We start from the raw sequence: 8,613 nt of genomic DNA on the forward strand, positions 1-8,613 counted from the left end.
GGTGGATGCCATGTGAAAATTAAATGTGAGTGCGCACGTTGGCCAGGTAACTCCACAGGACCCTAAGGGGAGCCAGGGTGCCCAGCACCACACCGTGGTAGCCCAGCAGTGGGGAGGGGCCAAACGAAACAATCTTCCTAACAAACATAAAACAAACACCCAACACCCCGACCCCAGGACAAGAAGCAAATGACTCCCCATCCAAACCATCAAGCTAACCAACAACTCACATGCAAACATGCCTTATTGAGGAGTAGATTGGGGGGATATGCCAGTCATGATGCCACCCGGGCCCACATCACACTCCCGGGACTAAGGAAAGATGCACTCACTCTCATCCAGGTCATCTAATATAATCCTAGGGAACATTCAGTGATTAACAGAGTCTCGGTGTGTAGTAGTAATCAAGGCATAGGGACACCATAAAGCACATTAAATAACCTCATCTAAAGTGCCCGGCATGTTCAGCAGTAGCAGGCTGTCAGAGTAGTTTGAGGATATAGAGGCCTGGTCTGAGGTGATGTCCCCATGATTGCTTTCTTCCGTCAGGGACGGGGAGCCAGGGCCAGCGCTGCTAATTGCTGCTACCTCCTCCACCACCTTCATTGTTCCTGCAAAGCCTGGGAGCAGGATGGTGCATTTCTTGCTGTTGTTTTTAATTTCCTCCTCAGGGGTCTGCAGGGTCCTTTATTGTTCCCTGCGGGTGAGTCCCGTCCTTGTTGGGGAAGGCAATTGGTCCAGTCCCACAGCAGTTCAGGTGATCTGAAGAAGTGTGTTTGGCCATTCTATGTCACTTTTCATCTGTACGGGAAACAACATAGTGTATTGCACTCCCAAGGTCCTGGCACATTTCGTAACATCTAAGAATGATGCCTGCTGCTTCTAGACCCCCCTGGAGAAGTCTGGAAAGAGCACCACTCTCTGGTTTTCCAGAAGGATGTCCCCCCTCTGCCCAGCTTACTCCAGGATGTGGTCTCTATATCGGTAATGCAGCTGTTTAGTCACCACTAGTCTGGGGCAGACCTCGCAGCAGTGTGTGAGCGGGGACCCAGTGGGCATGTTCAGTTGCATAGTGTGGAAAGACCCCTCCGGAGCCACTGCAACCCGAAACCACCCCTCAAGAAAAGCAACCATGTTCTCCAGCGCACCCTCCATGTGCTCCGGCAGACCCACGATATGAATATTGTTGGTCTAGCCCTGTTTTCGAATTCTTTGGCTCTGCTTTTGAGGAGTTTCACTTTGCCTTCTACTTACATTAAGCATTCTTTCAGCATGGTAATCTCAGGGGCAGTCTCTTAAAGCGTATGTTCTCTGGCAGTTACCTTCTCATTTAAGCAACGATGATCATCCCTGAGGAGTACGATATATGTTGCCACAGTGTTTAAGGCCTCCCTGGAGGCTGGTATGGCCTGTTGGACAGTATTGAGGGTAGCCATTGTCCACTGTGTCTTTTTTCTTAGTGTGCTTCCCCATCTTCAGAGTTTTGTGCCTCCCCCTCAAGTCCCAGAATCGAGGAGAAATGGTTTGAGTTGGATTGATGAGAGCCCTTGGGATGAGTCAGCACACCTGGGTGGCGCCGGTGATGGTTCCAAGCACTGCAATGCCTCTAAAAACCAGAAGTAGCGAGTGCAAGAGTAGACAAGGTCCACAGCCCTGCATGAGTGGGCCTATTCCACTGCCACTCCAACAGCTATGAGGGGAAGTCAGTGATCAGGATGTACCCAGTGCAACGTCCAGTGCCCCCAAGATGGCAGTGGTAGATGGAGATAACAACCGCACGACTCCTATCTGACAACTAGCATCTGCTGTGGTTTGCAGCCAGCCATACACTGACCCCGGGGCCCAGGAGCAGCCGCCTCAATCACCCGAGAATGGGCACACAAGAACAAGAGGTTTGGGCTTCTCGCCCAGCAATAGTGAGGCCCAGGTCTGGTGGACTACTCAGTGTCAGAAGAGACCTCTCCCCCTTACCATAATGCAAGTGACCACAGAGGAGGGATGCAAGCCAGGGGAGACAACCAGACCGACCTTAATAGGGTAAAGTCACAGGGCCCATGCTACACTCCACCCAGCTCCTTGGGCGGCCTCATCAAGGGGGTCGAGGAAGTCAGTACACAGCAGGCCACCTCAGCAGGGAGGTGCAGCAATGATCTGGTCCCGTGCTGCTCAAGGAGCCGACAGACCTCCCCAACAGAGCAGGTTCTCAGTCCCGGGCAGGGAGGTAGCAATCACGCCAGGCAAGGTCCAGCGCCACAGGAAGGGAGGCTGGGAGGCCAGTGGAGGGCAGCAATGTTGGGCCGCTGCAGTCACGCAGGGCTGGGGAGATATGAACGACGGCAGCCACACCCCTGTTTGCCAATGCCACTCAGGCTTCTCAGCCGCTCACTTTAAAGCAGGGCATGACCTGACGCCCAAGCAGGCAGCAATCCCCTATGCCCCCGCGTACCAGTGGGTCTCTAGTCACTCCACCACCGTCGATCCTCCAGCATACCCATCTACCCATCACCTCTCAGCCGCCGGAGCTGCTGTCTGCCATCTTTACTGCTGTGGACCTCTGCCCTCACGGGCTGATCAGGAGCAGCCCCGATCAGGGGGGATCAAATCCGCACATCCCAGGGGAGCCCCGGCACAGTGAGGTAGGGTCCAATTCTTTTACTGGCCAAAGTTCATGATATAGTGACAGGATGGGTCCCAATGGTGGAACACAGCTGGGAGTGCTGGAAATCTTAGTCTACTCCATAAAGCCTCAAGCCACTCCCCCGTGTCAGATTCTTGATATTGTACTTTACCACTGGCTTCATTGAAGAGTGACCCTAACCTGTGGTTCATTACGAAGAATCATGTGTGGGACAGTCTCCTCAAATCACCGTGTTTAATTTCTATACAATGCCAGAGGTTGTTTAAAGGCCCACTTAAGTGCCTTTTTTGCTCTAGATATCCTCAGGCATTAGGGAAGAAAATATTTCGACTATTACATTGTCCCTTACAAAGGATGGAGGCATTTCATTCTCAGATAGCAAAATAGCATGCCATTGGAGTCTGAGACGAGTGACCAGAAAACAACTTTTCTGGTACGTAATATGTGACCCTTAGGTTGTACGTCTACATTATAAACTCTTTTGAAGAATTTACATGCTCATTCAGTATTTGAATTTACTCACCACTAGAAGTCATGGCTAGATCTTAAGACGCTTTCAAACATTTTTTCTTCACATGCACTGTCCAGAAGCGCTGCTGCCCAGGTCCAACTCCCTCAAAGGATTCTCATTCTCCCTGAGACAAGTTTCTTCTTTTTAGTGGTCAATCCATTTGCTCTCTGCTTTCTGTAATGAGTTTTTTTGGTGTGAACCTTTCTCCTTCTGTTTGCAGTATCTTCTGACTGCCCATTCTCAGCTTTCTTGTCTTCTCTAAAATACTCAGGGCCATATTTCAGAGTCCTAGCACCTCCTTGTGACACATTAGCGTCATTTTTTAATGCTAATGTGGCCCAACAAGGCCAAAATCACTGCGTCATATTTACAAAGTGGTTCAAAAAATGGTGCCACTTTGTAACTCCTTGCGCAACATTATGCCTGCGCCAGGCATGAGGATAAAAGATTTCTTTGTGTCATTCTTTTCAGCATTTTTAAGGTCTGCTCAGAGCAGGCGTTAAAAGGGGGCATGCCATTGTTTTCAATGGGCCCCTCTGTACTGTTCGGGGTTAACACCAACATTTTGGCGCTAACCCTGAACAGTACAACAATATCATCAGAAATTCTGATGCTACTGCCCCCTACCCTGCACCATGGTGCAATGTATTTTAAATACGGCACACACATGCTTTCAGTAGGGAGGCGCAAATGGCTTCCAAGAAAAGTGTTGCTACATGTAATGTAGCACCACTTTTCTTAAATCTGGCCCTCAGTTTGACTGTCCCTTTCATCTGCAGAGTATTTCTCTCTTTCTAAGGATACATACAAACAATCTAGGCATATCTTTTCAAAATATTTTAAGGTAGTTGTCGTTCACATTTAGGTAGGTATATTGTGGCAATACACTGGCTTACGGTCAACAATGCCCTTTCCCCAAGAATCATACTGAGAACTATCAGAGAACCACATCAAAGTTAGCCATCAATTTCATATCCAAATCAGCAATCAGAGTGGCGCCATTCTCATTCTGCATTGTTTTTGAAAATGAGGCAAAACCACAATAGGAAGCGTGCAATTAATAATGGAGTATATGTTACTACATTTAGTTCCCTAAGCACAACATTCAATGTTTATTTGTGGATTTTGTAGGAGTATAGTCTGCCTCCAATTGTTTGTTTTATGAGGAATCTAAAAGTAGATTCTGTTTCATTTAGAGGGCAGTTTGACTTTTACAGCTTTTATAGTTGGCAGACTTATTGTCTGTGTTGGCCTGCTATATGTGACTATTTGAGTCCAACCTTAGCCTCAGCAGTCTGTAATACGTACCTTCTCAGTCATCTATTTAGAGTCAGTCAGTCAGTCAGTCAAAATAACTTTATTTTGGATACAAGAGCCATAAAAGCACATAGCAGCAATAAATAAAAATAAATACACAATTTAAATAAATATAACGATACGTATGTCTGATAAAATAAGAATAAAATAAAGATAAAATGGACTCACACAGTATGATGGAACAATCTTATGGGAACCATTAAACAGATAAAAAATGTCCTCTAACAATCAAACTAGCTCCGAGGAACTTGGCAACATCGATCACTAACGTTGGCCGAGTATCTGATCTGAGGATTTGGAGGGCTATTTCAGAACTGCAGACTCCCAGCAGTCTGCATGCCAGGGCCAGCCATTTCCTCTGTGATGCAGTGTACGCGGGGTAAGCAAATAGGACATGAGGGAGGTTCTCAATGGGGGCTTTGCAGGCTGGGCAAGTGGTTGATTCTTCGTGTGACCAGCAGCTGGTAAACTGTCTTAGGGGCAGCGTGCCAATGCGGAACTGAAAGTACAGTTTCCTTTCCCTTGGTACTGTGATTATGTCCCAGAAAGCCTTGTGCTTGTATGTCTCTTTTAGGTTGACAAAGTCGCAAGATAATGTAGTATGAAGTGTGTCCCCCAGATCTTCGGAGTCTACCATGTGTCAATACAGTTTTTTAAGTTCATTTTTTGAGGGAAAGGAGGAGGTGGTTGGTGAATTCCAGAGTTCTTTAAGCCCAAGTGAGTAGAGTAACCCCTTGATGTATCTTATCCAGGGGATGCCATGAAGATGGTCAGCTTCTAAAATGACCTGCCGGGCTGCAGTGAAGGATTCGAGCTCTGGGGTAGTCCAGAGATGCCCCCAGTACAGAAGAGGGTGTAGGTGGGCTTTGTGACCAATGCGTTTCATACCAAGATCCTTAAAAAGGGGGAACAGTGGAGTGCTTGGCGGGAGGGACACAAGGTTTCTTAAGAAGTTGTTTTCAGGGATGGTTATATCTTCGATTTTAGCATAGCCCCATAGTTCAGCCCCGTAAAGCGCTGAGGTCAAAGCCTGGGCTTCGTATAGCTGGATTGCTGGGCGAATTGGTTTAGTATGTGAGAGGTGAAAATCCTTTCTTAGTACCCCCATTGTTTGCTTTAATTTTAAATCTTGCTTTCCTATGTGTTGTTTCCAAGACATGTTATCAGTCAATGCTATACCCAGGTAACTGACGGTGCCCACCTTCTCAAGCGTGGTGCCCTCTAGTGTGAACTTCCCTCTAAAGGATCTATGGGGATTGAGGGCCATTAATTTCATTTTTGAGGCGTTAATTTCAAGTCCCCTCATGGAGCAGAATTCCTCAAAGCACGTGAGGTGTTTCCTTAATACACTAGGGGTCTTGGATATCAGGAGAGTGTTGTCTGCAAAGATCAAGATAGGGATTTTTTGTGTGCCAAGTGATGATGCGTCAGCCTCCAATCTAAGCAGAGAGGGGACGATGTCATTGATAGACAAGGAGAAGAGGGTGGGGGCAAGGACACACCCTTGCCACACACCCCTTGATACCTGGATTCTATCAGTTAGTTGCCCCTTGTTGTCCCACCTGACTCGTGCATAGTTGCCCTCATGGAGCCGTATCAATATTGCTAGGATGTGCTCGGGAATTCCCATTCGGGAAAGAGTGTCCCATAGTTTGTTGCGGGGTACTAGATCAAATGCAGATTTTAGGTCCACAAAAGCTACATATAAGCCCCCTTAGCCAATGAGCACTGTTTTCCAGTATAAAAATAGGAACCTGAGGGCTTGCTCAGTGGTAGATATTTTTTCCCGGAAACCAGCTTGGAGGGGAGTAAGGATATCATATTCAGTCATCCAGTCTTCGAACTTCCCTAAGAGACAGTGGCAGAACACTTTTTGTGCTCAATCGATTAGACTGATTGGCCTGTAGTCGCAGGGGAGTGATCTGTCGCCCTTTTTAAAGATTGGGACAATAACCTCTTTCCAGGACTCGGGGATTAGCGCCCCAGATGCTATTGCATTTGCTATGATGGTGATGTATCTTTATAAGGTTGCAATATCAGTTGAGAACAGGTCTTCTGGAACACCATCTGATCCAGGGGCCCTGCCACGCTTTATAGTGCCTAGGAAATATACTATGGCGGTCATTACAACATTGGCGGAAAAAGCCGCTTACGGCCGTGCAGAAGACCGCCATCACACCACTGCGGCCGTGGAATTCCGCCACAGCTATTATGAAACACATCTCGGAATCCGCCAAAATTCAGACACCCACACAAGTCCGCCGCACCAAAGGTCAGTGATAAACTGGAGAAAACAAATCCTCCACTGTCACGCCAACAGAAATACGGCCACACTATCACGATACACGAATCCACGCAGCGGTCTTTCATCCGCGGTATTCCATTGGCGGTACACACCACCGAGCTCAAAATACACAGACTCTTACAAAACACTACCACATTGGAAAATCCAAAATACACACACCTGAGACACATACACTGTAGGAGGCTGGACTGGCTTGTAGTGAGTACCAAGGGGTACTTGCACCTTGCACCAGGCCCAGTTATCCCTTATTAGTGTATAGGGTGTCTAGCAGCTTAGGCTGATAGATAATGGTAGCTTAGCAGAGCAGCTTAGGCTTAACTAGGAGACGTGTGAAGCTACTACAGTACCACTTAGTGTCATATGCACAATATCATAAGAAAACACAATACACAGTTATACTAAAAATAAAGGTACTTTATTTTTATGACAATATGCCAAAGTATCTTAGAGTGTACCCTCAGTGAGAGGATAGGAAATATACACAAGATATATATACACAATAGCAAAAATATGCAGTATAGTCTTAGAAAACAGTGCAAACAATGTATAGTTACAATAGGATGCAATGGGGAAACATAGGGATAGGGGCAACACAAACCATATACTCCAAAAGTGGAATGCGAACCACGAATGGACCCCAAACCTATGTGACCTTGTAGAGGGTCGCTGGGACTATTAGAAAATAGTGAGAGTTAGAAAAATAACCCTCCCCAAGACCCTGAAAAGTGAGTGCAAAGTGCACTAAAGTTCCCCTAAGGACCAAGAAGTCGTGTTAGAGGAATAATGCAGTAAAGACACAAAACAGCAATGCAACAACTGTGGATTTCCAATCTAGGGTACCTGTGGAACAAGGGGACCAAGTCCAAAAGTCACAAGCAAGTCGGAGATGGGCAAATGCCCAGGAAATGCCAGCTGCGGGTGCAAAGAAGCTTCTACTGGACAGAAGAAACTGAGGTTTCTGCAGGAACGAAAAGGGCTAGAGACTTCCCCTTTGGTGGACAGATCACCCTCGCCGTGTAGAGTCGTGCAGAATTGTTTTACCGCCGAAAGAACGCCAATAAGCCTTGCTAGCTGCAAATCGTGCGGTTAGCGTTTTTGGACGCTGCTGAGGCCCAGGAGGGACCAGGAGGTCGCAAATTGGACCAGCAGAGAGAGGGGACGTCGAGCAAGACAAGGAGCCCTCTCTGAAGCCGGTAGCACCCGGAGAAGTGCCAGAAACAGGCACTACAAGGATGCGTGAAACGGTGCTCACCGAAGTTGCACAAAGGAGTCCCACGTCGCCGGAGACCAACTTAGAAAATCGTGCAATGCAGGTTAGAGTGCCGTGGACCCAGGCTTGGCTGTGCACAAAGGATTTCCGCCGGAAGTGCACAGGGGCCGGAGTAGCTGCAAAAGTCGCGGTTCCCAGCAATGCAGCCCAGCGAGGTGAGGCAAGGACTTACCTCCACCAAACTTGGACCGAAGAGTCACTGGACTGTGGGGGTCACTTGGACAGAGTCGCTGGATTCGAGGGACCTCGCTCGTCGTGCTGAGAGGAGACCCAAGGGACCGGTAATGCAGCTTTTTGGTGCCTGCGGTTGGAGGGGGAAGATTCCGTCGACCCACAGGAGATTTCTCCGGAGCTTCTGGTGCAGAGAGGAGGCAGACTACCCCCACAGCATGCACAAGCAGGAAAACAGTCGAGAAGGCGGCAGGATCAGCGTTACAGAGTTGCAGTAATTGTAATTGTAATCGTATTTATATAGCGCTTACTACCCCTGACGAGGCGTCGAAGCTCTTTTCGATGAGTAGCACGCTACTCCGGTACCCAACAAGAATTAGTGATGGATTAGTATAATTTAA

The sequence above is a fragment of the Pleurodeles waltl genome, chromosome 5, assembly GCF_031143425.1.
Source record: "Pleurodeles waltl isolate 20211129_DDA chromosome 5, aPleWal1.hap1.20221129, whole genome shotgun sequence".
In the NCBI taxonomy this organism is placed as follows: domain Eukaryota; kingdom Metazoa; phylum Chordata; class Amphibia; order Caudata; family Salamandridae; genus Pleurodeles; species Pleurodeles waltl.